The 14,140-nt window shown below is 34.0% G+C and overlaps 1 long non-coding RNA gene across 1 annotated transcript in view; it reads right to left on the reverse strand.

The window, feature by feature from the left end:
• LOC129145370 (uncharacterized) overlaps nucleotides 1-14,140 on the reverse strand; it is a 78,208-nt gene that overhangs the window by 14,025 nt on the left and 50,043 nt on the right. The gene's annotated exons all lie outside the window — the stretch shown is intronic.

The following is a 14,140-nucleotide window of genomic DNA, read 5'->3' on the forward strand; positions in this document are numbered from 1 at the left end:
GACACCCACGGAGTAACTTATGGGGGAACATGGTTATTACAGAAGTTTCATTCAAGCATGAGTTATAGTGATGCAAGTTCTATGTTAATAAATCAAAAATGTGTATTAAGGAGTTGTTAAAAAGAAATACACATTTAGCTATGTCAGGGACTGACTGATTTATGAATACATTGTGATCAAAGGCTTGCAGGAAACTAGTGTCTCAGTATTCACGACACTGCCATTCCATCGCAGGACACAGCCATGACAACCAGTAAGGATCAGGTGTAAATTTGTATTATAATGGTTTAGTTATCAATTTCTATGCCCTGAAGGAATTGGGAAACCCCTGGAACTAGAGGAAGATGTCAATGTCATTTTCAGACAAAATCTCTGAACTCTTGAACCAATACATCATTTTGACAATGAAAAATTAAACTAAGCCTTGTATCTCAGATTCCTCCACAAAGTTTCTCAAAAAAAAAAAAAAAAAGGTTTTAATTTAATGAAGGCTTATTAGACCCTGGCCAGATCAAACTAGTATCTACATAAATTCCACACTTTAAATTGTTTTTCATATATTTTGTTCTCTAAATTGACGGCAGTTCTTCACCACCATTTCTTAATATATTGAGATTTTGGAAGATATTAGGTTAATTTTCCTATTTAAAAAATGCCAAGTCTTCTGGATATCTCTCCTGGTGGGGGAGTACTACACATGTTGTAAATTCTTATAATGTCTATATAAACTGACAATTAAATTTAAATGATGAGCTATATTCAGACTAAGCATTTTAGCAAGAATATACAATTGGTGACTTGTGTATTTATTCAAACACAGCAGGGTGGTAGACTGTACACATTGTCCAGGCAAACCTCCATTAACAATGCTGCCAATCACTTGTTCAACTGGAGACATTACTTCATTGCAAAGTTCTATTCTCTCCTAAATTAGTTTACAAATCGCCACCTTAAATTATCGTACAAACAAATGCCTTAGCGCTTTGTGGAGATTCATGTCCACATCTATGTTCACCAAATAATTTTAGTATCTGTTGGTCATTATTGTCTGACTCAATCAGGGTGTTTTATAGTAATAAACTGGTGCATCTCTGTAAAGTAGAACTTTTCTGAAGTAACTGGGAATATAGACAGTCTGCATTTTGAGTTCCCTTTGAAAGATAGAATTAAATATAGTTACAACATTTTAGAGAAGATGTTGTTGGAATAACCGCTTCCCTTGGCAACATATGGGTGTCTTTTTGGTTGTTAGTGTGATTGGGGCTTGTCACTGCTAATGCTGAAGTTCCTGGCTGAGCAGTGGGCACCTTTCCTCATGGACCTTACACACTTTTGATAAGATCCATCTACAGATTAGGGCTGTTCTGCTAAGAACCATTATTGACTTTAGTGGGAAAAGGCTTTTAGAAATCACTTTCTGGAGTGTAAATTTTGCTTGATGCCTCCTGCTCTTGTGCTAGCTAGGACTTTGGGGCTATAAAAATAATCATTTCTAACATAATTTGAGCAATTACTAATTTCATATAATATTCCAGTATACCTAAATTTTTCACAAAGCAAGAACACTAAGAAATTTAAGGGCTTTTTTTTTGGGGGGGGGGCAGTGTTTTTTGTCCCTGGAATATATTCCACTAAAAATATACCATTAAAGTAACATGTCCTAAAGATGCATTTTTCCTCTTTTTCATTGTATTAAATTTGTTTCCATTTCTTTGTTTCATTTACTATTTTTCCTTTGATTTTATTGAAAATGTAAACCATTGTGGAATTCACAACTACAATTAGGGAAAGATATTGAGGTGTAATGCATTCATGTCATCTCAGCTTCTCCCTCTCCCCAAATTAACATGTTATAGTTGCATTCATTACTTTCTTTTCCTTCCAGAATCTTGCCTAATCATGAAAATGAATTTGAATACAAATACGAATAAGTATATTTCTCCTATTTTAAAGATACTTTCATTGCCATATGGCTTATTTTTGACTCTAATGGATAGTCTCATTATTTCACTTGTTTTTCACTATTTCTATGGTATTCTATGTAGTTAAGTTTACCAATTTTTTTTAATGACTTCTAGTTTTCAAGTTCCAGCTAAAAAGGCATTCCTACCTTATAGTCATAAAAGAATTTACGTGTTTCCTGCTAGTGCATGTTATATATTTGGGACTTATATTAGATTGCAGTGTGAAGCATGAAGTTGATTGTATATTCTGAAAATAGCTATGCAGCTATCAACACTAGTTACCCAAGTTCCCGTCTCACTCCACAATCTAATGAGCTGCTATCTCACTGAAGGAATCATCTATTCACAAGCCTCAGAATGAGATCATATCTTTTACAGGTGGGCACTTAACCTAGATTTTAAAAGGAATTTGAATGTTTCCAAAAAAAAACTGTTGATGTTATTATGCCTGCAAACTTTATAATTTAACTCAATTCCAAAAGCCTGAGGGATTAAAAGATATTTCCAATCATTTGATTGTGAACTACTCTGTAAGCAAAGGAAATGTGACAGATTCAATGAAAAGGGACTGAGAATATGCACCTTTATTCTAGAAAAATATGGGCTAACAAAAAAATGATTTTATTAGGTCCTTTGCCCAGAAGAAATACAGTATTACTGGGAGGTTCCCTTTACTTAAAACCAGTAAGTAGAACAAATAAAAACAAACATAAAAAGGTTTAGTGAAGAGGTGCAGTGAAACAAAACTACAGTGCATTGCTTTCCTAGGTTCTGCCAGCCACAGCTAACCCTGCCAACAGGGAATTGCAAGTCCTGATGGGAGAGAAAGTCAGAAAAAAACATCTAACCATTTCAAATGAGATAGAAAGTCTCAGGCCAAGGGATTAACACTTTTTATAACATTAAAATAATTTGTTCATATACTATCACAGAGAACACTGCCGAAGTGATTTCATACACTATCACAATGAAGATCTGAGAGGTAATTAAGAACCGAAGAAGGATTTGCCTGCATTTATATGTGAGTGTGAGCGCGCGTGTGTATAAACATCAAAGACAAGAAATAATTCAGTTTCCTCACTTGTGGAAGCTACATAATTAAGATAGTTTTATATGCATGAGTAAGTCCTCATCAATTTTTTAATTTTCATAATATGAAAATGAATTATTTTTTTAGAGGAACAAATCTCTAAAAACAGGCTATCTGGAGTGCCAAACCGTAGATAATGAAACATTTAAAATTGAAAAGTACAATGAGACTAGGAAATTGATTCATTAAAGGGCCTGCATCTTTCATCCAATTACAAAATGAGGAAAAAATTCTTGTGGATGGGTCAGTAATTCGACAATGATTTAATGAAGAAGGTCTACAAAATTCAATACCACTTAATATTTTCTTTTCTATATAGTAAAATAATTCGCCTCACAGCATAATTTAACTGAAAGTTTGAAGAGAAAAACACAATAAATAGAGAGAAATCAGAAGCTCACAAAATTTAGGAGGGTTGGTTGAAGATTTAAAGCAAATCCTATTTCCTATCTAGATGTGGATTTATGGAAAGGTGAAGTGTTCTTTAGAAAAGTCCAGCTAGGAGCCCTTTATTGCAGAAATGTTGGAGCAAAAATATAAACATCTGTCACTTGTTTTGATGGAAGATTTAGGAAACTCCTCTGAGCAATTCACAAGCTACCTGCCCCCCCAAGCAGCCCTTTTCTCCAGGGCTTTTCACTATGTACCTGTGGAGAGAGGATCCCGATGCGTCCCAGGACATTCCCAGGCTTTGAACTGTCCTCATCCTTCTCACTTTTCAAGATCTCAAAATTTGAATGAAACTAAACTTTTTTTTGAAAATTAGGAAAAATCAGGTCACTAACACCACGCTGAATTGCTACAAGTTTTCAGAAGTCATAAAAGAGGGAGGCATCTTTTAACCTTAATGCAGTGAAACATGGTATAAAATAGAAGGTTTATTATGGAGGCACAGAGGACAGAGAGGTGGAATAAAAGAGAGAAATACAGAAAACTTTTCTTCCTTGTGGATGAAGAGAAGTTTCCATAGCTACGGGAAACTCAGATGAACAACCAATATTGTTCCTCCAATCCCTCTATACACAGCTATCTTGTTTTGTTATTATAGTATTTCTATTTGCCAAGGAATTAATTTTGCTGGTCTTTCTGATGTTTTTCATTATTTCTCAGATGGTTAATTTTAATGTCTTAAACAATAATAACATTTTTAATTGAGTAATTACTAGGATAGCGCCTACAGTTTCTAAGATGGTTAATATTTCCATGATTATTTTATTAATCCTAATCCCATTATGTTTTGATAATTGAATTTCTGCATTTGAAAATTTTATGTTTAAAGTTTTACAGTTGCTTGCATGTAAGATATTTTCTGCACTGAAGCATTAATAAATTGAATGAATGTAAAAACTATTAATTGCTGTGTTTAAGTTTTTTTAGTACACTTAAGGTTGTGTATGATTTCTGAAAGTGTCTTTTATTACTTTATTTTTATTATGTTATATACTTTATCATTGACAATTTTATCTCCTTTATGAATTCAACTTTTAATTAATATAAACTTATGGCAATAAACACCTTTATTTTTATTTTTGTTTGCTCTTATTAGCTTTCTGTGACATTTTAAGATGTCCTCTTGTAAACAGCAAAATGTTTTTTTCTGTGATACAAGCTATCCATTTTGGTTATTTATAAGAGAAGGTCAATATTTTGCACTGAATTATACATTAAATTTATTTCTATGAATTCGATCATTTTTTTTAGCTTTTCAATTTTTAACGCTTTCCTATTTTATACATACTCTATTTTAAAAGATAGTCAAATATTTGTATCTATACTGTATATTCCCCAAATTACATATGTATTTATTGATATATCAATGGAAATGTAATATAATCACTATATAAAAATAAGTCCAGTGTCTGGCTATTATTTCCTATATTCCTAACTCACCTCCTACTCTTTACTCTGTTTTTGAGCTCTACACCAACACTGTACTTCACTTCTGGGCACATAAGTCTTGGTTACAGGCCTTTTCCCCCACCCCCAATCAGTATTTTAATGATATCACTTTATTGTCTTTTGAAATATATAGTTTTTAATGGGAACTGGAGTTTTTTCAGCATTATCACTGGTAAATTTTAAAATATAAGAGACAGTCATATTTCTATGTACTAGCAAGAAACGTTTGGGAATAAAAGTTTTTAAATATCCAGATAAAATAAATAGTAGTTAAAAAATCAGGAAAACATATTATGGTCAATTAATTTACAACAAAGGAACCAAGGACATACATTGAGGACAGAGCATTCTTCACAATAAATGGTGTTGGGAAAATTGGACACATACAAAAGAATGAACTCGATTACTATCTTACCAGCACACAAAAGCTAACTCTGAATGGATTAAAGACTTGGGTGTAAGACATGAAACCCACAAAACTCCCAGAAGAAAACACAGATACTAAACACCTTGCCCAATCTTAGCAATAATTTTGGATTTAAGACCAAAAGCACAAACAACAAAAATCAAAGATAAGTGTGATTACATCAAACCGAAGTGTCTGTATAGCAGAGGAAACCAGCAATAAAATCAAAAGGCAATATTGGCAAAATCAAAAGACAATAAAGGATCAATATCCAAAATATATAAAGATCTCATATAACTTAAGAGCAAAATAGAAACACTGGTTAAGGATGTGAACAGACTTATTTCCACAGAAGCCATACAGATGACCATCAGGTACATGAAAAAATGCCAAGTGTCACTGAGGATCAGAGAAACACAAGTCAAATTGCCAGGTGCTATCACCTGTTAGAATGGCTCCTATCAAAAAGACCAGAAACAGCAAGCAGTGGACAAGATGCAGAGAAAAGGGGAACTTGTGCACGATTGATGAGTATGTAAACTGATATCATTGCTAGAGAGAACAAGATGGAAGCTTCCTCAAAAATTTAAAATTAGAGGCTATAGGGGAACCAAGTAAGGGATCAGGAAAAAATAATAAATGAAAAGCCAAAATGAGCAGGCAACTATAAATCAGAGACATTCTGCAGGGGAAGGGGCGGGTGAAGGATCACAGCCGGGAAGGGAAGAGCACAAGGGACTATGGTGATGGTGCACGGGTGTATTGATGGTTGCAATTTTATGGGGACTCCACCTGAGAGGAAAAAAGCATACATTGTGCAAAAATGGACAAAGATGTAATAAATAAACAAGCAAATAAATTTAAAATTAGAACTACCCTAGGATCCAGCATTCCACTTTTGGGTATTTGTCCAAAGAAACAGAAAAGCAAACTTGAAAGATAATCTCAGCCCCAAGTTCCTAGCAGTGTTGTTTACAACAGCCAAGATGCAAAAGCCACTGGTGCCCAGTGATGGGTGAACACATACATATGTGTATTTTGTTGCATTTGTTTTGTTGTATAATATTTTGTTGCATTTATATTTTTGATTTACTATCAAGCCCACCATCACACTTTGAGACTATGTTTATGATATTCATTTACATATATATGACATATATTTCCCCATACCATTTATTGAAAAGAATTATATATATTAAATGGATGATTTAATATATATATTTAATATATATTATATATATTATCTATATTGTATGAATATGTTCATCCATAAAAAGGAACATCTTGCCATCTGCAATATTATGAAGGTATTATGCTAAGCAAAGTAAGTCAGAAAAACAAATACTGTATAATCTCACATATTTGTAGAATCTAAGAAAAAAAAATTAGAAATACAGAAACAGACCGGTGGTTACTAGAGGGAGGCTGGAGGGTGAATGGGGAGAAGGTGGTCACAGCCACAATTTCCAGTTATCAAGTCACAGGGTAGAATGTACGGCATCGTGTCTACAGCTAATAAATACTTGATTGCATGTTTGAAAGTCACTAAGAGAGCAATCGTAGAGGTTTCAAAAATCTTGAAGATTTTCATTACAGGATTGTAACTGTGTGAAGTGATAGATACTAACAAAACTTTTGCAACATATACAGCATCTAAAGAGGTTGCTGTATACCTGAAACTAATATGATGTTAAGTGTCAGATATAGCTGGAAAATCAGTGAAAAGCACACAGGGGATTCTATTGTCAAAAGACTCACATGTCAAAACATCCCATCCCAACACGCAAGTGTTGTTATCTATAAGCCCATTCCTGAGAGATTTCTTTTAGCTCAATCCTAAACGAGATGATCACTGAAAGGAATTGCCATAAAAAATGATTAAGTGCATGCTTAGTTATAGACCCATTTAGCCTATAATAATGCCTTTGTATTCGTTATTGAACTGGCCTCCATGTGTTCCTACATTTCTGTTTGTGTTTGTCATCTTTACATCATGGATACACTGGCTGCGGCTGCTCAAAAATTTTGCTTTATTTATGCCAGATTCATTGGCTTTCCTGTTCAGAAGGGAGGTTTGCTGCATAGTTGACTTCTCCATAAAAGAAGCGTATGTGAACATGCTCTGTTTGCAGTTGCTGCTGGAGACATCTGTGTCTGATTTCTAAAGAAAACAATTTCACAGGAGCAATCAAATCAGCTATGGTGATAACCAAAACAATGACTTCACGGTAATTAGAGATATTTTGTCATTTACATTTTAACATCATATAGTATTCTCTTTGACAATATAATAAATTAGAATTAATCTTCATAACTTCCCTGAATTGTGTCGTTAGTAACGGTAAAAAGGGATTTAATTAATTTCTGGGGTAAATTCCAGATCATCGTAAGAACGTGGAAGGGGGGCCATTTGTGTATTTAATTAATAAGCTGTAACACATGCACAGGACTGTTTCCATTCACAATGAGCACGTGATACTGATGAATGCTCAGTGTGAGATCCCAGTGTGAGATCCCAGGGTAATCGCAGAATGAAAAATGAGTCTAGGAAACATCAGTAGTACCTAAGAAAGAATTCAATGGGAATAAGAGCAACAAAAAATCAGGGCTAGATTTTTATTTTACCATATACTTCTCCCAGATTACTAGCTGAAAATAGAGACCAATACAACTGATTCTAAAATTAAAAAAAAAAAAAAATCCTTGGTAAATCATTTAAAGTCCTCACTATAACTGAACTAAACTTACTTTACTGAAGCTATTACATTGTACACATATACTTTGATTTATTTGGATACTTTTACTTACTGGTGGTGTCATTTTCAGGTCATAAATTTTAGCAGGCCAGGAAACATGTCATTCTGTTGCATTTAGTATATTTTTGGTTTATTATCAAGCCCAATATCACACCTTATGAGACAATGTTTAAGACAGTCATTTACATTCATTGACCAAATCAGGTATGCTAGACTCTGTGTGCATTTTAAATATGTTGATCTTATAAGTAAGCTACTTTTACCCAAACCATCAGTCTGGGGAAACCAAATGTAATAAAATTTCTTTACTACTAAGTAAATGCATTTCCCCCTTTTTTCATGACCACTTAGTGCTCAAGGCTAGTTCACTCTCAACTGATCTTGAGCAGTCTGCCTGAAAATTCATCTTTTTCAATCAACGAACTTCATCCGATCTCTTCCCGCTTCTTCTGGTATATTCTATAACTCATTATTCCCATCTGCCTCTCTATGGTTTCATTCTCATGTTTTAAAACTTGAGTTTTCTCATAGCTACTTTTTTATCCTTTCAGAACTTACTATGGAAACACACACATGCCTCATTCCTTCATTAAGAAATATTTATTGAGCATTTAATATGTGTGAAACTATCCTAGTTGCTTGCTTTACCTCATAAATCTCACACTACCAAACACTAGCAAGGATGAAAACCAATGGTAATTCAATTTTTTTTAAAGACAAGAATCATTTTTACACATAGCCAATATTCTATTTGGCGAAAAGTCACAATTCATTAAATATGATTATTAGTGTATTCAATTTAATAGTGTACACTATTAAAATAGTGTATTAATATGTTGTTAAAATTAAGAATCAAAAGCAAGATCCAAGGTATTAAAATATAAGTAAATGGGGTGGAAGTGGTTTACAACTTCAACTAGGTTCTTCAGTGAAAACTCTGTAAAGATACTGAAGATGGTTAGGTCAGCCAGTGGGAGAGTCATGTACAGAACATTCAAGAAGGGGAAACACTGGCCAGAACAGAGTAATAAAGGGAAGGAGTAAAGAAGAGGGGTTCAGAGCAATGGTGGCCACCCTCAGCTGGTGGGGATTTACAGGACCTTGTATGTTTTTTGGATTTTCTGAGTGAGATAAAAATTCAGTATTTTACACACAGGAGAAGATTGATCAGACATTTTTGAAAGATCTCTGTAGATGCTCTAGAAACAGACTACAGGGGACTGAGGTGGTGGTTGCTGGACACCAGGCAGGAGGCTATTGGTGCTCATGGGCAGAAGGGCTGTGTGGCTTGGCCCACAGTGATGGAAGTAGAAATCGGGAGAATGATGATTTTGGATAAATTTTTTAGGGTAGAAAAGACATCTGTAGAGGTGGTGGATAAAAGAATGAGTATCGAGGTCCTCTCCAAATTTTGGGTTCAAGCCTTTGGCATCATTGGACAAGCAAAAATTGCAAAGAGAAGATAGGGGAATGATTGTTATTAGTTGGAGTAGCTCTTATGGGTGATGGGACTATGCGTCTGTAGTTCCAGGAAGGAATTGGGTCTTGATGGTTTTCAAAGCCCAGGAATGGGTAAGACAAGTAGGAATGTGAGAGTGGATAGAAAACATGGAAGGTCATGGTTCTGGAACTGGGCTTGAGTACTAAGTGGTCCTGAAAAAAGGAGGAAATACATTTATTTATTAGTAAAGAAATTCAATTATTACATTTGGTTTCCACAGACTGATGGTTCAGGTAAAAGTAGCTTACTTGTAAGATAAAATGAATACTGTCCTGGAGGGGGACGGAGGGCAGAGTAATCAATAATTATGAATTAAGAAGTGACTTGCCTGAGTCCATGACAACGGCTTAATTTTACATGTAATCCTCAAAATCATTGCAATATAGTTGGCTCACTATTACCTCACTGGTGGCCAATCCAAAACGCACTTTGATTTCTAAGCAGTGAAAAGAAAGTGAATCCCCATCTACACACTTAATACTGAAGGAAGAAGGATCAGGAATAGACACGTTCTTAAAACTACAGAATAACTGAAAAGTTATGTAGACAGGGGCAATGGCTACATGAAATTTAGACTTACTTTCAGTAAATAATCAACCCAAAAACATTATCTCCAAGGTTTTCAAAGCAAAACAACTCTCCATTAGGACTTCTATATCCAGTAAGATGATCATACTAAACAAGCACTAAAAAAATATTGTTTGTGTAATCCCTATTGAAAGAAATTAATATAAGAGCATCGACTTGAAAAACCAACAAATTATACAGAAAACTCAAATCTATGATGAGCACAGTAAACGTGACAAAAGGCAGTAAAGTTTTAAAAGTGAATTCATTGATATGGAAAAAAAGATGGAATATAAATTTATCAACTACCACAATTCTAACAGGATTGGATATCTGCTCACTGCATTCACAAAGCAGTGAGTCTACACCATCACAGAGGAAGGGACATGTCTGCTTTTTATATCTATCTTGCTTTTTTATCTATTTTAAACAAGTTCTTAATTTTACAGAAAGACAATAACAGTTTCCAGATACCAAAGCTTCTTTCTTAGACATCTTTGATTTCCTTTCCTTTGTTACAATTGCATAATGAATTTAAAATGTTTTTTAAAGAAACATATTCAACATTTTTATACAGTCCTTGTAGGAAAAATGATCACAATAGCCAGACTCATGAAAGCTCAAATATTTGTGTTTATTCCACCCAGGGCTTTCAATATTTGTTGATATTTTTGCACTTCATGGTTGTTTAGACATAACAATGTATTTATCAGTTTCTTTATTCATTAGTTTCCTGGTCCTTTATGTGTTTAATTTTATTTTAACTGGAATGCATTTTTAGTAATTTTTAAATTATGCTCAGGGAATTACATCCTCTCTGTATTTGTTCCTCTTTTTCTTTATTTTCCAGAAGGTGTAAAAGTCTAGGTAGAAATTATTTTTTATAGCATTTTGAATACATGCCATGGCTTTTTGGCACTCTTTGTGACTTATAATTGTAAGGCTATAGTCTGACGTTTATTTTCTCCAATGTAATCGATCTTTTCTATGAAGTGCCTGTTCAGAAAGTCTGTTTTCTCTAGTGGTAATGCCTTATTAGTCTGACTCAGGACTCAGTATGCTTCTTGAATTTTAGAATTATTTTTATACCATTTGATAATATATATACTAAAAGTTTTTGCCTTTTCCCTTTTAGTTATTTCTTCAACTATTTGACTTTGTCCTCTTGTCTTCCCATTTCTCTTAAGTTATTCTGATGTTTTCATATATTTTTATCTTTGGGCTATATTTTGATGATTTCCTCAGAAATTTGTAATTCCTGTTCATATATCTTCTCATAAACTCTTGGTCAAATCCACTGGGGTTTATTTCTTTTTTTTTTGTAATAAATATATTTTTACTCTAGCAGGTCAATTTTAACTTTTCAAAAAAATTTTCCCATTCTGTAGGTTGCCTTTTAAATCTATTATTTCCAGGCCTCCCTGGTGGCGCAGCAGGTTGAGTGCAGGGCTGTGAAGCTGTCTGCAGCCTCTGCACTGCGGGTTCAATTCTTGGCCAGCCAGGGAGATACCTATATTGCATGGCAGACCTCTCTTGTTGCTCCCACTGCTCCCCTCAGAAGTATATTTTGGTTGTCTGCCTGTTCTGCTCCCCATTCTGTCTCTGGTGAATCCTCTCACCCTCCCATACCTCTGGCCTGTACCCCAGCTCTTGTATAAAAATAAATAAATCTTTAAAAAAAATATATTAAAAAATGCATCATTTCCTTTCCTGCCCAGCAGCTCTCTAATTGATGTATTCTCATTTATTTAGTTTTTGTCTCCTGAGCTTTTGATGTCTTATCCAAAAAAAAAAAAAAATTACTGCCAGATTTACTTTCCTCAAGTGTCTTATGGAATTTTATGGTTTATGGTGTTATATCTAGATCTTTGATCCATTTCCAGTTAATCTTCGTGAATATTGCAAAATAGGAGTCTTATTTCATACTTTTGCATGTGAGTGTCTGTTCCCCAATACCTTAACTGAAGAGACTTCTTCCCCCATTGTGTCTTATGGCATCCTTGTCAAATATTAACTGACCACATAGGTGTGGCTTTATATCTGGACTCTCTATTCTAAGTGGTCTGTGTGTTTATATTTGATAAGGGGCTAAGATCCAATAAGTATAAAAATAACTCATAAAACTCAATAACTAAATGTCCACCAATATCAAAAACCATCTCACACCTGTGAAAATGACCAATATAAAAAAGACCAGAAATAACAAATGTTGACAAGTATGTAAAGAAAAAGAAACCCTCTTACACACTGTTGATGGGGATACAAACCAGTCCAAGCCCCATGGAAATCAGTACAGCAGTTTCTCAAAAGATTAAAAATAGACGTGCCACATGATTGGGCAATCCCACATCACTAAATACCAGGGAAATCAAAACCATAGTGCTACTCTGCATCATCAAAAAAGATAAGAGATAACAAATATTAGCAAGGATGGAACAGGGAACACTTTTATCATCAGTGGGAATGTACAATGGTACAACCATTATGGAAATTGGTGTAATGATCCTCCAAAAATTAAAGATAGAACTGACACATGAGCTAGTAATCCTACTCTTTGGTATATATCAGAATAAACTGATATCAGTACCTTGAAGTGATACCTGCAAATCCATGTTCATTGCGGCATTATACACAGCAGTCAAGATACAGAAACAACTTATGTTCTTTAATAAGTGGATAAAGAAAATGTTTATACTCACACAGCAATCTACCGTGTGTATATGTGTACACACACACATAAAAACTTAAGGGAATTTTAGCCAAAAATTTAAGAAATTTCTACCCATATGGATGCATCTTGAAGCTACTTTTCTAAGTGAAATAAGACAGAAAGACAAATATTGCTTATGAGACTATATATTTGGAATCTAAAAGAAAGTTTCTTAATCCAGCCTGTGAATCAAAAGAAACCAGAAAGAAAAAGAAAAATACCGGGTGGTCTCATTTAGAATTTAGAAAACTTAAATAAGGGACCAGGAAAAAGACTAATTATAATAAAGAAAAAATCAAAATCAACAAGCAACTATAAACCAGAGACACACTATGGAGGGAGCGAGGCAAGGAAGGATTAGGGTCAAAATAAAGGGGGTGGAATTGTATGGGGACTATAACCAAGATGAAAATGCATACATTGTGCAAAAATGAAAAATGATGTAAGAATCATAAAATAAATTAAATAATAAAAAAAGAAAATTTAATTTTACAGAAACAACGATATGTGCTTGCCAGTGACTAAGAGAGGAGGGAAATAGGATGTTAAAGATCAAAGGATGCTCATTTCCAGTTGTGTTAGTACATTCTAAGGATCTATACTTCAGAATGATGACTTAGGTTAGCAATAGCATATTGTGTACTTGAATGTTACTAAGAGTAAATCTTGGTGACATAATTAATACTATATTATCGTATACTTGAAAGCTGTTGAGAGAAGCAGATCATAAGTATTCTTATCCATACCCACATAGGCAGAAAAGAATTACCCAAGTTAACTATGTGAACTAATGGATGTGCTAATTATCTTAATTTTGGTAATTATTCTACACTATCTATGTATATCAAATCACTTGAAATATATACAATTATATTGTCAAGTATTCATCAATAAAATTTAAAAAAACATAAAGCAGTTGTTTTATATACAACCATATTGCCCTTATGTCTCTCTGCTTTTTCTTTCTTTTTCAATATGTAACATGAGTTAACTATGAGGCAATATGCAATGTGTTGTGTTCTCTTTCAAACTGCTCTATCACGCTACTCTTATCATTCTTCCAATTAACTTGAATTTCCAGTTTCTCAAATCTTTCTAACAGAAGCCTCACACTAATACTACAGAGGAATAGCTTCATGATTTATTGGAACATTGAGACTGAGTGGAATTTTTGAGAGACATTTCTAAAATCCAAGGGGGTACTTGTATGACCCAAGTTCTATGAAATGCCCGATACTGCGACAGGA

Source organism: Talpa occidentalis, unplaced genomic scaffold (genome assembly GCF_014898055.3).
Source record: "Talpa occidentalis isolate TD23 unplaced genomic scaffold, MPIMG_talOcc4v2.1, whole genome shotgun sequence".
Lineage (NCBI taxonomy): Eukaryota > Metazoa > Chordata > Mammalia > Eulipotyphla > Talpidae > Talpa > Talpa occidentalis.